Source organism: Mobula hypostoma, chromosome 9 (genome assembly GCF_963921235.1).
Source record: "Mobula hypostoma chromosome 9, sMobHyp1.1, whole genome shotgun sequence".
NCBI classification, from domain to species: Eukaryota; Metazoa; Chordata; class Chondrichthyes; order Myliobatiformes; family Myliobatidae; genus Mobula; species Mobula hypostoma.
In genome coordinates this window covers 81,597,199-81,615,077 of record NC_086105.1, presented here as the reverse complement: position 1 = coordinate 81,615,077, position 17,879 = coordinate 81,597,199, and the positions used below count along the sequence as shown (strand labels likewise).

At 43.1% G+C, this 17,879-nt stretch overlaps 1 long non-coding RNA gene across 1 annotated transcript in view; it reads right to left on the bottom strand.

Annotated features, from left to right (window-relative positions):
- The window catches only part of LOC134351288 (uncharacterized), a 79,326-nt gene extending 62,574 nt beyond the window's left edge, over positions 1-16,752 (bottom strand). The window contains exon 1 of the long non-coding RNA XR_010019119.1: positions 16,659-16,752. This is a non-coding gene — a long non-coding RNA (uncharacterized LOC134351288). The remainder of the gene's footprint in view (positions 1-16,658) is intronic.
- Positions 16,753-17,879: the final 1,127 nt, after the last annotated feature.

The window sequence follows — 17,879 nt, the reverse complement described above, 5'->3', positions numbered from 1 at the left end:
GTATTAGCCATTTCTACTTTGGGGGGATAAAAAGAACTGGCTGTCCACTTGGCCTATGCCTCTTATACCACTGTATAGTCACCTCTTGTGTGCCTCTGTAAAGTCACCTCTCCTCCTTCTCCAAAGAGAAAAACCACATTGGAAAAATAATTCCCAATGGAGTTGTTGTTCCAACCTGAAGTATTCAGTAGGTTCGCTGGCTAAGGTCATGGTAAAGATGTTTATTTAAGAATCCCAGACCTCATGTATCTGCAATCAGTAGAGATACAGGAATGTTTTGGACATGCAATTTCATCACATGTACATGCACTCATTCATCAAGTCAAATCACTTTTTATTGTCATTTCGACCGTAACTGCTGGTACAGTACACAGTAAAAATGAGACGCTTTTCAGGACCATGGTGCTACATGAAACAATACAAAAACTACACTGAACTACGTAAAACAACACAAAACTACACTAGACTACAGACCTACCCAGGACTGCATAAAGTGCACAAAACAGTGCAGGCATTACAATAAATAATAAACAAGACAATATGCACAGTAGAGGGCAGTAGGTTGGTATCAGTCCAGGCTCTGGGTATTGAGGAGTCTGACGGCTTGGGGGAAGAAACTGTTACATCGTCTGGTCGTGAGAGTCCGGTGCCTTTTGCCAGATGGCAGGAGGGAGAAGAGTTTGTATGAGGGGTGTGTGGGGTCCTTCATAATGCTGTTTGCTTTACAGATGCAGCATGTGGTGTAAATGGCGGGAATAGAGACCCCGATGATCTCAGCTGACCTCATTATCCACTGCAGGATCTTGCGATCCAAGATGGTGTAATTTCCGAACCAGGCAGTGATGCAGCTGCTCAGGATGCTCTCAATACATCCTCTGTAGAATATGGTGAGGATGGGGGGTGGGAGATGGACTTTTCTCAGCCTTCGCAGAAAGTAGAGACGCTGCTGGGCTTTCTTTGCTATGGAGCTGGTGTTGAGGGACCAGGTGAGATGGAGAGTGGTCATTCCGTGTCCTGCTGAAGTCAACAACTATCTCTTTTGCTTTGCTCACATTCAGAGACAAGTTGTTGGCTCTGCACCAGTCCGTTAGCCGCTGCACCTCCTCTCTGTATGCTGACTCATCGTTCTTGCTGATGAGACCCACCACGGTCGTGTCATCAGCAAATTTGATGATGTGGTTCAAGCTGTGTGTTGCAGCACAGTCGTGGGTCAGCAGAATGAACAGCAGTGGACTGAGCACACAGCCCTGGGGGGTCCCCGTGCTCAGTGTGATGGTGTTGGAGATGCTGCTTCCAATCCGGACTGACTAAGGTCTCCCAGTCAGGAAGTCTAGGATCCAGTTGCAGAAGGAGGTGATCAGGCCCAGTAGGCTCAGCTTTCCAATCAGTTTCTGAAGAATGATTGCACTGAATGCTGAACTGAAGTCTATGAACAGCATTCGAACATACGTGTCTTTTCTGTCCAGGTGGGTTAGGGCCAGTTGGAGGGTGATGGCAATGGCGTCATCTGTTGAACAGTTGGGATGATACGCGAACTGCAGGGGGTCCAGTGAGGGGGGCAGCGGGGTCTTGATGTGCCTCATGACGAGCCTCTCGAAACACTTCATGATGATGGATGTGAGTGCGACGGGATGGTAGTCATTGAGGTAGGACACTGAAGACTTCTTTGGCATGGGGATGATGGTGGCGGCCTTGAAGCACGTAGGAACGACGGCGCTGCTCAGGGAGATGTTGAAGATGTCAGTGAGAATCTCAGCTAGCTGGTCTGCACATACTCTGAGCACTCTGCCGGGAATATTGTCTGGTCCAGCAGCCTTCTGTGGGTTGACCCTATACAGGGTTCTCCTCACATCGGCCATGGTAAGACACAACACCTGGTCGTTTGGAGGAGGGATGGTCTTCCTTGCCGCCACATCATTTTCCTCCTCAAAACGAGTGTAGAAGTTATTCAACGCATCTGGGAGGGAGGTATCACCAGCACAGGCAGGTGGTGTTGTCTTGTAGTTGGTGATGTCCTGAATGCCCTTCCACATGCGCCGCGTGTCGCCGCTGTCCTGGAAGTGGCTGTGGATTCGCTGGGCATGTGCACGCTTTGCCTCTCTGATGGCCTGGGACAGTTTGGCCCTTGCTGTTGTTAGGGCTGCCTTGTCACCTGCTCTAAAGGCAGAGTCATGGGTCCTCAGCAGCGCACGCACCTCTGCGGTCATCCACGGCTTCTGGTTATGTTTTGGACATGCCCGAGTCTTGAAAAATATTGGAAAGAAGTATTTCAAACCTTCTCGGTACTTTTTAAGTAAATTTTAAGCCTAATCCTTTGACCACTTTATTTGATATTGTTGGAGGAAAGGATATTATCTTGGAGAAATCTGATTTGCACATTTTGGCTTTTATTTCTCTTATGACTAGGAGGGCGCTGTTGCTTAAATGGAAAGATGCGGTTCTGCCCACTCACGTTCAATGGCTGCGTGATGTGAGGTCATGTTTAAATTTAGAGAAGATTTGGTGTTCAATTTCTGAATCTAATCAGGACTTTCAAACATTGTGGGGACCTTTTTTGAACTATTTTCAAAACCTTTGATTTGCCGTTAAAGCACAAATGATGGCTAATAATATACTTTTTTTTCTTTACTAATCAGCTTTGGTCTTGGTAGTGGGTTAGATTTTTTTCCATATAATAAATTTACTATATTTTAATATTATGAATTAATCAATTTGTATGAATATAGAGTAGGGAGTTTGTATGTGCGATTCAGTATAATGTATTTGATATATTCCTTTTTTTCTTGAACTCCGTATTTTCCTAAGTAGAAAATTAATAAAAATATTGAAAAAGGGATGTTGGAGGTTACTGAACCATATCCCAAATTAAACAGGCAACCTCCTCTTTATGAAGTACAAAGAGGCAAAAATAAATGTTGGTAAAATTCACATCAAGGTCCATTACACTTTTCCTTCATGTGTACATTGTAGTAATAATTGGCTTACAATGGAAGGAACCGTATTTGCCCTGTGAAAGTTTCTGGTGTGGTCAATAAATACAAATAATCACAAATGCAGACTATTATTGATTCTATTATGATTATTATTCTATTATGGATCTATTGAGTATGCCAACAGGAAAATGAATCTCAGATTTGTATATGGTGACATACTTTGATAATTAATTTACCTTGAACTTTGAAATGAAAGACACTAGACACTAGAATACCAGAGCACAGTACAGGCCCTTCGGCCCTCGATGTTGTGCCAACCCATATATTCCTTAAAAAATTGTACTAAACCCACACTACCCCGTAACCCTCTATTTTTCTTTTATCCATGTGCCTGTCCAAAAGGCTCTTAAATACCCCTAATGTTTTAGCCTCCACCACCATCCTTGGCAAGTTATTCCTGGCACCCACAACCCTCTGTGTAAAAAACTTACCCCTGATGTCTCCCCTAAACTTCCCTCCCTTAACTTTGTACATATGCCCTCTGGTGCTTGCTATTCGTGCCCTGGGAAACAGGTACTGGCTATTCACCCTATCTATGCCTCTCATAATCTTGTAGACCTCTATCAAGTCCCCTCTCATCCTTCTACGCTACAAAGAGAAAAGTCCCAGCTCTGATAACCTTGCCCCATAAGACTTGTTTTACAATCCAGGCAACATCCTGGTAAATCTCCTCTGCACCCTCTCCATAGCTTCCACATCCTTCCTATAATGAGGTGACCAGAACTGAACACAATACTCTAAGTGTGGTCTCACCAGAGATTTGTAGAGTTGCAACATGACCTCTCTACTCTTGAACTCAATCCCCTATTAATGAAGCCTAGCATCCCATAGGCCTTCTTAACTATCGTATCAACCTGTGCAGCGACCTTGAGGGATGTATGGATTTGAACCCCAAGATCCCTCTGCTCATCCACACTCTTATGTAACCGACCATTAACCCTGTACTCAGCCTTCTGGTTTGTCTTTCCAAAATGTATCACCTCACACTTATCCAGACTGAACTACATCTGCCACTTTTCTGCCCAACTCTGCATCCTGCCTATACCCTCTTGTAACCTTCGACAACCTACAGCTCCATCCACAACTCCTCCAATCTTCGTGTCATCCGCAAACTTACTCACTCATCCTTCCGCCTCTTCATCCAGATCATACACCTAAAACACATTAGTTATTGCTTTACTAGCATTTAACAGATGAACAAGTCACAGTTGAACAGTCCTAAAGATTCAAGTTTGACATGCTGAACAAATCCTTTCAAGTAAACCAAATAAAGATGCCAACATCTCCACTGAGGTTGTTTGTGGTTTTCTATACAATAGAACTGAATCAGACAATGCTGTTTATTATTATTATTTGTATTTGCACAGTTTGTCTTCTTTTGCATATTGGTTACTTCTCAATCTTTATGTGTAGTTTTTCATTGATTATATTGTATTTCTTTGTTCTACTGTGAATGCCTGCAAGAAAATGAATTTCAGAGTAGTATATGGTGACGTATACATGCTTTGATAACAAATTTACTTTGAAATATGAACCTTTCTGATTCTGCTTGGAATGAATATCAAATTGAAAACTATAGCAAATCAAACTTAGCAGTTGGGAAGTTGGAACATGCTGCCAAGGGTGGAAGTAGAGGCAGATACATTAGGGAGATTTTAAGAAACTTTTAGATAGGTAGATGGGTGATAGAAAAATGGAGGGCTATGTAGGAGGGAAGGGACCTTAGAGTAGGTTAAAAGGTCAGCACAACATTGTGGGCCGATGAGCCTGTACTGTACAGTTCTATGTTCTGTGGTTTACTGTTGTCACATAGAGTTTAGAGTCATTGAGTTATGCACACAGAAACAGTCCCTTCAATTCAATTTCAAAGTTTCAGGTCCCCAGCACAATGGATGACCCCTTCCTCTCCACTCTTTCACAAGGTTAGACCACACTTGGATTATTATGTTCAGCTCTGGTCATCTTATTAGAGGAAGAAGTATTGAAGAGGGTGCAGAGGTTATTTACCAGCTTGCTGCTGGAGGTGTACAAGGTGATGAGGCATAGATAGAATGGATTGATGGAGAAGTTTTCTCCCCCAAGCAGGAATGGCTAATACAAGGGGGATAATTTAAAAGTGATTGAAGGAAAGTATAGGGGTGATGTCAATGGCAAGTACTTTTACAGAGTGATGAGTGCATGGAATGCCCTGCTAGAGGTGGTAAAGATACAGTACGTTTGGGGTATTTAACAAAATCTCAGATAGGCTCTTACAATGATAGAAAACTGGAGGGCTGCATAGGACAGAAGGGTTAGGTTGATCTTAGAGTAGGTTAAAAGGTCAGCACAACATTGTGGCCCGAAGGGTCTGTAGTTTTCTATGTTTTAAGTTACCTACCAGCTGTAACAGGGAACAGATGCCATTCCTGCAAGAACATCGCACATAGGACAAATATGCACTCAAATTAACACATATCCAACGAAGACAGGCTTATGTCCTATAAGTAGCTGAGAAAAAGTCATACAGATTGGAAAAAGAACCGTCGGCCCATCTGTGTCCGTGCTGAACAAGATATACAGTATATTCAAGCTAACCCTATTTCCCTGCACTCTTTGTCATCCCTCTAAGCTCTTAGTCATCCATATACTTGTGCGTATTGTCTTTAAATGCATCTAATATATCTGCCTCAACTACAGTTGGTTTCGTACTACACGCTGTATAAATAAAGTTACCTCTCAGGTTCTCAATAAACCTTTCATCTCCAACCTATGCCCTCTAGTTTTCAATTCCCCAACCCTGGAAACAAGACTGTTTATCTTTGCCCATATGATTTTATGTACAGTTGCTCTAGAATCAATTTTATGCCATGGACCCCCACCATTAACCCAGGGGTCCGTGGACTCCAGGTTGGGAACCACTGTTCCAGAAGATCATCACTCAGTCTCGTATGCTCCAAGGAGTAAAGACCCAGCTTGTTTAATCTCTTGCTATAGCCCAGATCCGAGTCTAACTACTTTACCCTTCTGCAATATATTGAGGTGATAGGACATCCAGAAAAAAATTTATTTAAAGGGAAACACAATTTGGTGGATATTACTCTCCATATCTGCTAGTAAAAGGGAATAACAATGACATTAAGCCAAATGGTAAAGTGCTGTTCCTTCCCTCCTTCCATTCCAGGTCCAGGGAGGTTTCTAAGGGATATTATGAAACCCAAAACTATCACAAAACTTACACAGCCCTGTCTAGTGTAAGCTCGCCTAATTAACAATCATTGTAGGACATTTCAAAGAGAACGAATGGAGATTTTGGTATGGGTCCTGAAGAGCAAACTTTTTGAGGTATTGCCTTTTGAAGATATCCTCGATGATGGGAAGGCTAGTGCCCATGATGGCACAGGCTCTGTCTACAACCCTCTGAAGCTTCTTGTCATCCTGTGCATTGGAGCTTTCATATCAGGCAATCAGTGATGCATCTAGTTCAAATGCTCTCCACCATACATCTGTGGATATTTGTAAAAGCATTTGATGACATTCCAAAGATTTATTTGTAAATTCCAGGTATGACAAATGACAGCAACAAATAACCTGCAGGAGGAAAGAAGTCAGCAGGTTGAGGAGCATCTGTGTAGGAAATGGTTTTGGGTTGAATCCCTGCATTTGTGACAATTTGTTTTCTTCTACAGACATTGTTCAACCCACTAAGTTCCTGAGATTGTTTGTTGCTCCAGAGCACAGTCTCTTGTGTCTTTGTGGCTGTCTACACTTAGAAGTCATAGCAGTGGTTATATTTTATTAGGAGCTTGAGGAGATTTTGTATGTCACCAAATTTCTACAGATGTACCATAGAGAATATTCTAACTGGCTGCATCACCATCTGTATGGTGGGGGGCAGGGGCTACTGCACAGGATCGAAGTAAGCTGCAGAGGGGTGTAAAATTAGTCAGCTCCATCATGAGCACCAGCCTCCGTAGTATTCAGAACATCTTCAAGAGCAATGCTTCAGAAACGTTGTGTCCATAATTAAGGATCCCATCACCCGGGTCATGCATTGTTCTTATTGTTACCATCAGAAAGGAGGTACAGGAGCCTGAAGGCCACACACTCAATGATTCAAGAACAGCTTCTTCCCCTCCTATTCAATTTCTGAATGGACACATTGAACCCATGAACACGATTGTACCTCACTACCTTTTTAATTTCCAATTTTGCACTACTTATATTTATATACTTACTGTAATTCAGTTTTTTTACTATTATTATGTATTGGATTGTAGTGCTGCTGAAAAGACAACAAATTTCATGACATATGCTGGTGATATTAAACCTGATTCTGATTCTGAATATAGGCTGAAGAAGCTCAGATTCTTCTCCTTAGTTTTAAGCCTGCACAGGCAATTACCTCCCAGACTTCACCCAGCTAACAGGAGTCATCAGCCATTTGTTTCCAACTCATCATCTGCAGCCTACTTAAACCCAGCTCTCATTCACAGTCCTTGTTCACTCATTTGAATCAGGCAGCCTCAATTATTTGTTCCTAGCCTTCAGTTACCTTGCTTGTCTTGTTGCATAAAATATCTGTTCCATCTTGTCTTGTTTCTCATTGTGTCTTGTTACTTGCATTTTATTATTAAAGTTATTGCTCACCGCTAAAATATCTCCACTGCTCTGTGTTTGGGTCAAGCCTTCTCTACATTTCCTAACACCTAGAGCAGGAATAGTAAGAGAAATTATGAGAATAATGGTACATGAACTATTTTGAATATGTCAGAAAGACTAAGTAAAGAGACATTTCCAGCGAATGAAAAGCTGATAGCAGTAAGACACGTTTACAGTGATTTACAGCTGAAGAATGGGACTGAATGGGCCAGATGATAACCTTCTATGCTGTATCATTCTATGATAATACCAGCAACTCTCATTGTATTCCCCATACCCCACTATACTCTCCTTTGATCAACTTAAAATTATGCCCTCTCATAATAGCCATTTCTGCCCTGGGAAAAAATTCTCTGCCAGTCCATTCAATCTCCAGTTATTTCCTATAATAGCCTTCATGCCAAAAGATCTAAGTCAAAATACATTGAATGACCAATCACCCATAGCCCCCTCTGGCTGCTCCAGTTTCCTCCCACATTAGGGTTAGTAAGTTATGGGCATGCTGTGTTGGTGCCAGAAGTATTGCGACTTTTGTGGGCTGCCCCCCAGCATATCCACAGACTGTGCTGGTCATTGATGCAAGCGACGCATTTCACCACATGTTTCAATGATTTGATGTACATGTGACAAATTAAAATAATCTAATCTAACATGGATGAAGACTTTCAAGTAGCTACCATGCTTTAAATTAAGAAATATTGTAGTTGGTCTATTAATAGTTGTCTACCTCTCCCTTAAGTATCCCTTGAAATATCAGACTATTGGTATCTACCTTGAGTAGCCTTCTGGTAATATAACAAATTGCAATGAAACTATTCTTCTGAGGTTTCGGCAATGCAGTCCCTTTCTAGTAAGTGCTACCTTGACTGTACAGCCCCTTGTCAAAGTTGTGAATCATTGCTGCATCCTTTTCATGTCAAACAGATCCATCCTTTAGTGAAAATGAAACAGCTTTCAGAGTAGATTCAAAATAGGGAATGCTGGAAATAACGATTAGAGAGAATATCTTTATTGGTCACATGCATATCATAACATATAATGACATGATAATAGACAATTATCAAAGAAGAAACATTCACAAGAAAAACAAACAAAAATTATAAATAATTTTATACAAAATTAGACACAACTGTGGGCAGCACAGTAGCTTAGCAGTTAGCACAATGCCTTATAGCACCGAGTATGAGATCAGGGTTCATTTTCCACTGCAGTCTGTAAAGAGTTTGTACGTTTTCCACGTTCCCACGTAGGTGCCATAGAAACATAGAAAACCTATAGCACAATACAGACCCTTCAGCCCATAATGCCATGTTGAACATGTACTTACTTTAGAAGTAACCTCGGGTTACCTATAGCCCTCTATTTTTCTAAGCACCATGTACCTATCTAGAAGTCTCTTAAAAGACCCTATCATATCAGCTTCCATCACTATCACCGGCAGCCCATTCCACGCACTCACCACTCTCTGCATAAAAACCTGACCCCGACATCTCCTCTCTACCTACTTCCAAGCACCATAAAACTGTGCCCTCTCATGTTAGCTATTTCAGCCCTGGGAAAAAGCCTCCGACTATCCACATGATCAATGCCTCTCACCATCTTATACAACTCTGTCAGGTCACCTCTCATCCTCCGTCACTCCAAGGAGAAAAGGCTGAGTTCACTCAACCTATTCTCATAAGGCATGCTCCCCAATCCAGGCAACATCCTTGTAAATCTCCTCTGCACCTTTTCTATAGTTTCCACATCCTTCTTGACCAGAAATGAACATAGTACTCCAAGTGGGGTCTGACCAGGGTCCTATATAGCAGTAACGTTGCCTCTCGGCTCTGGAACTCAATCTCACGGTTGATGAACAGTGTTGGCGTCCTTTGGGTTCTCCATTTTCCTCCCATATTCGTAAGATGTACGGTTAGGGATAGTAAGGTGTGGGCTTGCTATGTTGGCACTGGATGCATGCCAATACTTCTGAGCTGCTCAAAACAATCCTTACTGATTTGATTTGATGTTAAAGGATGTATTTACGTTGAAAATAGGTGCAGGAGTAGGCCATTTGGCCCTTTGAGCCTGCACCGCCATTCAGTATGATCATGGCTGATCATCCAACTCAGAACCCTGTACCAACCTTCCCCCCATACCCCCTGATCCCTTTAGCCACAAGGGCCATATCTAACTCCCTCTTAAATATAGCCAATGAACTGGCCTCAACTGTTTCCTGTGGCAGAGAATTCCACAGATTCACCACTCTCTGGGTGAAGAAGTTTTTCCTCATCTCGGTCCTAAAATACTTCCCCTTTATCCTCAAACTGTGACCCGTCGATCTGGACTTCCCCAACATCGGGAACAATCTTACTGCATCTAGCCTGTCCAATCCCTTTAGGATCTTATATGTTTCAATAAGATCCCCCCTCAATCTTCTAAATTCCAATGAGTATAAGCCTAGTTGATCTAGTCTTTCATCATATGAAAGTCCTACCATCCCGGGAAACAAACTGGTGAATCTTCTTTGTACTCCCTCTATGGCAAGGATGTCTTTCCTCAGATTAGGGGACCAAAACTGCACACAATACTCCAGGTGTGGTCTCATCAAGGCCTTGTACAACTGCAGTAGTACCTCCCTGCTCCTGTACTCGAATCCTCTTGCAATGAATGCCAGCATACCATTCGCCTTTTTCACCGCCTGCTGTACATGCATACCCACTTTCAATGACTGGTGTATAATGACACCCAGGTCTCGTTGCACCTCCCCTTTTCCTAATCGGCCACCATTCAGATAATAACAGGAATTCCGCAGATGCTGGAATTCAAGCAACACACATCAAAGTTGCTGGTGAACGCAGCAGGCCAAGCAGCATCTGTCGACGCTTCAGGCCGAGACCCTTCGTCAGGACTAACTGAAGGAAGAGTGAGTAAGGGATTTGAAAGTTGGAGGGGGAGGGGGAGATCCAAAATGACAGGAGAAGACAGGAGGGGGAGGGATAGAGCCAAGAGCTGGACAGGTGATAGGCAGAAGGGGATACGAGAGGATCATGGGACAGGAATTCCGGGAAGAAAGATAGCGGGGGAAGACCCAGAGGATGGGCAAGAGGTATATTCAGAGGGACAGAGGGAGAAAAAGGAGAGTGAGAGAAAGAATGTGTGCATAAAAATAAGTAACGGATGGGGTACGAGGGGCAGGTGGGGCCTAGCGGAAGTTAGAGAAGTCGATGTTCATGCCATCAAGTTGGAGGCTACCCAAACGGAATATAAGGTGTTGTTCCTCCAACCTGAGTGTGGCTTCATCTTTACAGTAGAGGAGGCTGTGGATAGACATGTCAGAATGGGAATGGGATGTGGAATTAAAATGTGTGGCCACTGGGAGATCCTGCTTTCTCTGGCGGACAGAGCGTAGATGTTCAGCAAAGCGGTCACCCCGTCTGTGTCGGGTCTCGCTAATATATAAAAGGCCACATCGGGAGCACCGGACGTAGTATATCACCCCAGTCGACTCACAGGTGAAGTGTTGCCTCACCTGGAAGGACTGTTTGGGGCCCTGAATGGTGGTAAGGGAGGAAGTGTAAGGGCATGTGTAGCACTTGTTCCGCTTAGACGGATAAGTGCCAGGAGGGAGATCAGTGGGGAGCGATGGGTGGGACGAATGGACAAGGGAGTTGTGTAGGGAACGATCCCTGCAGAATGCAGAAAGAGGGGGGGAGGGAAAGATGTGCTTAGTGGTGAGATCCCGTTGGAGGTGGCAGAAGTTACGGAGAATAATATGTTGGACCCGGAGGCTGGTGGGGTGGTAGGTGAGGACCAGGGGAACCCTATTCCTAGTGGGGTGGCGGGAGGATGGAGTGAGAGCAGATGTACGTGAAATGGGGAGATGTGTATAAGAGCAGAGTTAATAGTGGAGGAAGGGAAGCCCCTTTCTTTAAAAAAGGAAGACATCTCCCTTGTCCTAGAATGAAAGGCCTCATCCTGAGAACTGATGCGGCGGAGACGGAGGAATTGCGAGAAGGGGATGGCGTTGTTGCAAGAGACAGGATGAGAAGAGGAATAGTCCAGATAGCTGTGAGAATCAGTAGGCTTATAGTAGACATCAGTGGATAAGCTGTCTTCAGAGACAGAGACAGAAATATCTAGAAAGGGGAGGGAGGTGTCGGAAATGGACCAGGTAAACCTGAGGGCAGAGTGAAAGTTGGAGGCAAAGCTAATAAAGTCAATGAGTTCTGCATACGTGCAGGAAGCAGCGCCAATGCAGTCGTCGATGTAGCGAAGGAAAAGTGGGGGACAGATACCAGAATAGGCACGGAACATAGATTGTTCCACAAACCCAACAAAAAGGCAGGCATAGCTAGGACCCATACGGGTGCCCATAGCTACACCTTTAGTTTGGAGGAACTGCCCTCCTCTTCCTTTCTCTATCCTACTGAGCTACAGGGCCGGACTCTGTGCCAGAGGCACGGCCACTGTTGCTTCCCCCAGGTGAGCTGTCCCCCCCAACAGTACTCAAACAGAAGTACCAATTGTCAAGGGGCACAGCCACCGGGGTACTCTCTAGTACCTGACCCTTCTCCTTCCCCTTCCTAACCGAGACCCATTTGTCTGCCTCCTGTGGCCCCAGTGTGACCACCTGCCTGTAACTCCTCTCTATCAACTCCTCACTCTCCCTGACCAGACGAAGGTCATTGAGTTCCCTAATGTGGTCCCTTAGGAGCTGCGTCTCGGCGCACCTGGCGCAGATGTGGACGTCCGGGAGGCTTGGAGACTCCAGGGCCTCCCACATCTGGCACCGAGAACAACAAACTGCCCTCACACTCATACTGCCCCTTTCTTCAAATAACAACAGAAAATGAATACCAAACCTTCCTCGCCTCGCCCGTTTCCGCCTAAGCCCGTTGAGCCGAAGCCCTTAAGCCTTCACTGTGCTCCCGGCTCACTCCGCAGCCCGCAAGCTACGCTGCCCACTGTATAAGGCTTTGTTCCTTTTAAATCTTCCGCGCTTCACTGCCCGATGTCACACACCTGCGTAGTCCCACCTCTCTGAACGCTGATGGAAAAAAACCAAAAAATTCAAAAATGGCTTCCTCTGCACTCCCACTCCGATTCTAGACTTCCTTCGAATTTCACCAGATGAATTTCACTGGATGTTTTTATGTACATGTGACAAATAAAGCTAATCTAATTTTTTACTTGCCAAGAAAGTGTTAGGAGCGCACAGAAGCCACTGCAAGAGGCAGAAAGAATGTATTACCTCACAAGTTACATACCAGTTTGTCCCATTGGATACCTCCTGCATCATCGATTCCCTTAGAACCTACAAAAGCTGGAATGGAAGCAGGACTGTCCAACAACAAGACGAAGCAGCAAAACACAAACACAAGAGATTGTGCAGATACGAGGAATTCTGCAGATGCTGGAAATTCAAGCAACACACATCAAAGTTGCTGGTGGACGCAGCAGGCCAGGCAGCATCTCTTGCAAGAGGTACAGTCGATGTTTCAGGCCCAGACCCTTCGTCAGGACCGACGAAGGGTCTCGACCTGAAACGACGACTGTACCTCTTCCTAGAAATGCTGCCTGGCCTGAGATTGTGCAGATGCTGGAAAATCCAGAGGAACACATACTAACTGCTGGAGGAATTCAGCGAGCCAGGCAGCATGTGACATATATGTAAATTTACTTTGAACTTGAGCTTTGAGAAAGATGATGGTTTTACTAGTGAAGTTGATCAGAAGATAATACCAATTAATCAGACACATTAGTACCGCATCCAGACACAAGAGATTGCCAATGGGTTAGTCAACATCTATGGAGGGAAATGGACAGTTGACATCTGCTTCCAGACCATCCAAATAAAAAATAAACTGCCTCACCCCAGTCTCCCTGCACAGATATCACCTGGCCCAATGTGTTCTTCCAAGGTTTTGTGTGTGTCACATTAAGGACCAAAATGTCGACTGCTGTCTGGCCTGCTGAGTTCCTTCAGGATTTTGTGTGTTGCTCCAATGTTGGCACATCATTTCTTAAATAAAGGACCCAAAACTGCACACAATCCTCCAACTAAGGCCTCACATGTGTCTTTTAAAGCTTCAGCGTTATATCCTTATCGTTTCGAAATTAATGTTAACATTGCTGTCTTCTTCACCGCCGATTCAAACTGCAAGTTAACCTTTAGGGAATCCTGCATGAGGACTCCCAAGTCTCTTTGCACCTTGGATTTTTGAACTTTCTCCCCATTTAGAAAATCGTCTATGCTTTTATTCCTTCTATCAAAGTGCGTGACCATACACTTCCCGACATTGACTAGTCACTTCTTTGCCCATTCTCCTAATCTGTCCAAGTCTTTCTGCAACATCTCTGTATCCTCAACACTACCTTCCCCTCCACCTATCTTTGCATCATCCACAAATTTGACCATAAAGCCATCAATTCCGTCATCTAAGTCATAGTCGTACAATGTAAAAAGAAACAGACCCAAGACTGACTTCCGCATCACACTACTAGTCACTGGCAGCCTATCAGAAAAGTTTCCCTTTGGTCCCACTCATCCAATACTGTATCCATGCTGAGGTGGAGCTTCATTATAATGAGGACCCACCTCCAAAAACAAACTTTGAAGTCAGATTATCTTGCAGTTTATAATCCGGAAAGTTACAAAAACATGTGGGATGATAGAAGCCAGCATTTTAAGCGCACAACCTATTGTTTGGTAATCTGGAGTTGTTCCAAATCTATGTGCAAAGGAGCAACAATGATGCACTTTACCTTTTTCGTAACCAATTAAAACAGTTAAACATCAGTTTTTGTTTTCCACCAGCACTAGAGGATTTGGCACAATTCCCAGTTCCATTCCTTTCTTATTTCCCATGTCCATTGTACTGAACAATATTTAAGACCGTGGAAGAAGCTACAGCAATAAAGGATTTTATACTCAGTGGCCACTTTATTAGGTACAATACAACCTGGTGTGGTCTTCTGCTGCTGTAGCCCATCCATTTCAAGGTTTGACATGTAATACATTCAGAGATGCTTTTCTGCACACCACTGTTCTAATGCATGATTATTTGAATTACTGTTGCCCTTCTGTCAGCTTGAACCAGTCTGACCATTCTCCTCTGACCTCTCTCATTAAAAAAGCATTTTCACCCATGGAACTGCCACTTACTGGATGCTTTTTGTTTCTCATACCATTCTCTGTAAATTCCAATTATGCGTAAACATCCCAGGAGATCAGCAGTTTCTGAGATACTCAAATCACCCATCTGTGACTAACAATTATTCCACGGTCAATATTTCTTTCTAAGATCCTATTTCTTCACTATTCTAATGTTTGGTCAGAACAATAACTGAATCTCTTCATCATATCTGCCTTTATGTATTGAGTTGCTGCCACACAATTGGCTGATTAGATAGTTGATTTAACAAACAGGTGTATAGTTGCACCCAATAAAGGGGCTACTGCCAGTCTGTTGCTTTGGTGTGCTGTCACAAGAAATTATTTGCAGTTTGCCCCGAAGCGAGAGAAATGTGATGTTTTGCTTCTCTGTTAATTGTAAAGTTTTATATTTAAGTGAAGATCTATTAGTTATTTTCCAATCATACTTTTACCTCATTATTTTCAGCGTCCATTTTCTGGACTGAAAATGTAAAGAGACCAATGAACCAAATTTACATAAAAAAGCAAAGATTGGAGGAACAAATTTGTACAAAACAGAACATGCTTTATAGATAAATTTCTTTATCCAATTGTATCTATTAGGCTGTTTGCATTGAAAATTGATGGTGTTGGACATTTGTAGAGGTTTGGCAGCCCTGTGGAGAAAGGTAGCAGAGTTAACGTTGCCAGTTATTGACGTTTGATTGGAAAGGGACGATAGTTCTGATGAAACATCATTGACCTTAAGTGCTTGGATGAGATGAACAAAGAGCACATGAGGGCACCAGTTGATGTTGTGTTAATGGACTTGTTTCATATAACGAGTGTCTACAATCAGAGCCCAGAATCTTACCAATATTTGGAGAATCTGGCACCAAAGTAAATTTATTATTAAAGTATATACATGTCACCATAAGTAACCTTGAGATTCATCTTCTTGCAGGCATACTCAACATATCCATAATAGCATAATAACCACAATAGAATCAACAAAAGACCGCACCAACTTAAGCATTCAACCAGTGTGCAAAAGACAACAGTGCAAATACAAAAAGAAAGAAAGAATAATAATAAATCAGGAAGCAATGAATATCAAGAACATGAGGTGAAGAGTCCATGGGTTGAGGGAACGTTTCAGTGATGGAGCAAGTGAAGCTAAGTGTAGTTATCCTTTTGGTTTAAGAGCCTGATGGTTGAGAGGGTAATAATTGTTCCTGAACCAAGTGGTCTTAGTCCTGAGGCTGCTGTACCTTTTCTCTCATGGCTGCAGCAAGAAGAGGGCATGGCCTTGGTGGTGGGGTTCCCTGATGATGGATGCTGCTTTCCTGCGACCATACTCCATGTAGATGTTCTCAATAGTTGGTAGATTTTTACCCATGATGGACAGGGCTGTATTCAAGGGCATTGGTGTGTTCTTACCAGGCTGTGATGCAACCAGTCAATATACTCTCCTCTACACATCTATAGAAGTTTGTCAAAGTTTTAGATGCCACGCTGGATCTTTGCAAACTCCTAAGGAAGTAGAGGCACTGCCATGCTTTCTTCTTAATTGCACACGTGCTGGGCCTAGGACAGGTCCTCTGAAATAATAATACTGAGGAATTTAAACTTGCTGACCCTCTCCACCTCTGATCTTTCAACAAAAAAAAAAATCAGAATCCAGAGAAAAAATACCAGAGCACACAGCTTCAGAAAAGCGGTACGCCCCTTTAGAAGAGAGTAAGGATGAATTTCCTTATCCCGAAGGTACCATTAATTTACATTATATCTGTAGATTTAAATCATAGTAAATAAATTTGAATAGGTTGAATAATGAGACCCTATAAATGGTTCAATTAAAAGAGAACACAAGAAACCTGATTTATTGTTCCAGTATGTGCACATCTTACCTGCTTATTGAAAGCCACTCTCCATGCCAGCTAGGGATTGGCCCTACTAGGAGTATAGCAGCACCTCCCACTAGACACTGTTTATCTGTTGCAGCCACAGTGCCAGTAGAGTATTAATCTAGCATGCTGAAAGCACGTGCACTCTGGTTCACTAGGGTTGAAATCGGGATGGTGCCTCAGAAACATTGGAAGTGAGGCCACTGATAAGCCACTGTGTGTAACTTGAATGGTTTAATGAATGATTAGTGTCTGCCTTTCCTCCAATTTTGATTGCATACTTTAGGTAAATATTTCTAACTGAGTGTAACTTGAATGGTTTACTGGATGTTTTGTGTGGACTTTCATTGCTCCTATTATGGTTGCTGGATTTATCCAGTATGCTTGCATCCTTTCCAAACCAAAACTGCACTTAGATTTTATGTAAAGGGATACAGTACGGTAACAGGCCCTTCCAATCCAATAAGCCCACGCTGCCCAATTACGCCCATGTGACCAATTAACTGTACATCTTTGGAAAGTGGGAAGGAACTGGAGCACCCACAGAAAATCTACGCAGTCATGGGGAGAACATACAAAATCTTACAAGACAGCGGTGGGAATTGAACCCGGGTCACAGGCGCTGTAATAGTGTTACACTAATCACTGTGCCACCATGTAAACATTCTCTCTGATAGGACTCGAACCAACAACCTTTGAATTATTTCATCACATATCAGTAGAAGTCCAACATCTTATCTATTATGGCACACATATTGTCAGATTGAAAGGTGGAAGTCTTTGTTCTTCTGAAGCGGTATTTTACTGCGGACTGTGAAACAGCCTCTGTCTCTTTTGGCTCCATGTGCTGCAATGGCAGCTAAGATGTCAAATAGTCCAGGTTGTATGTGTACAGTTTATCATTTCAACTAATTCAATATGGTCAGCAGTGTTAGCTCTGACATTTGGTATTTGTATCTTTAATGTCAAAGTTATGTCCAGAAGTCCATAAAACATTGTAAATCAATGGAAATTGTACCTATGCTCCCTTTTTAACTTGATTTTTTTCTTACCCACACAGCAGAAGTAGAACGAATAATTTGGCTAATCATTAAAGTCACTACATCTACCATTGGGAAGGAGGTACAGAAGCCTTTGGACCCACACTACCAGGATCATGAACAGTTATTACTCTTCAAACATCAGACTCCTGAACCAGCATGGATAACTTCATCCAGCTCAACA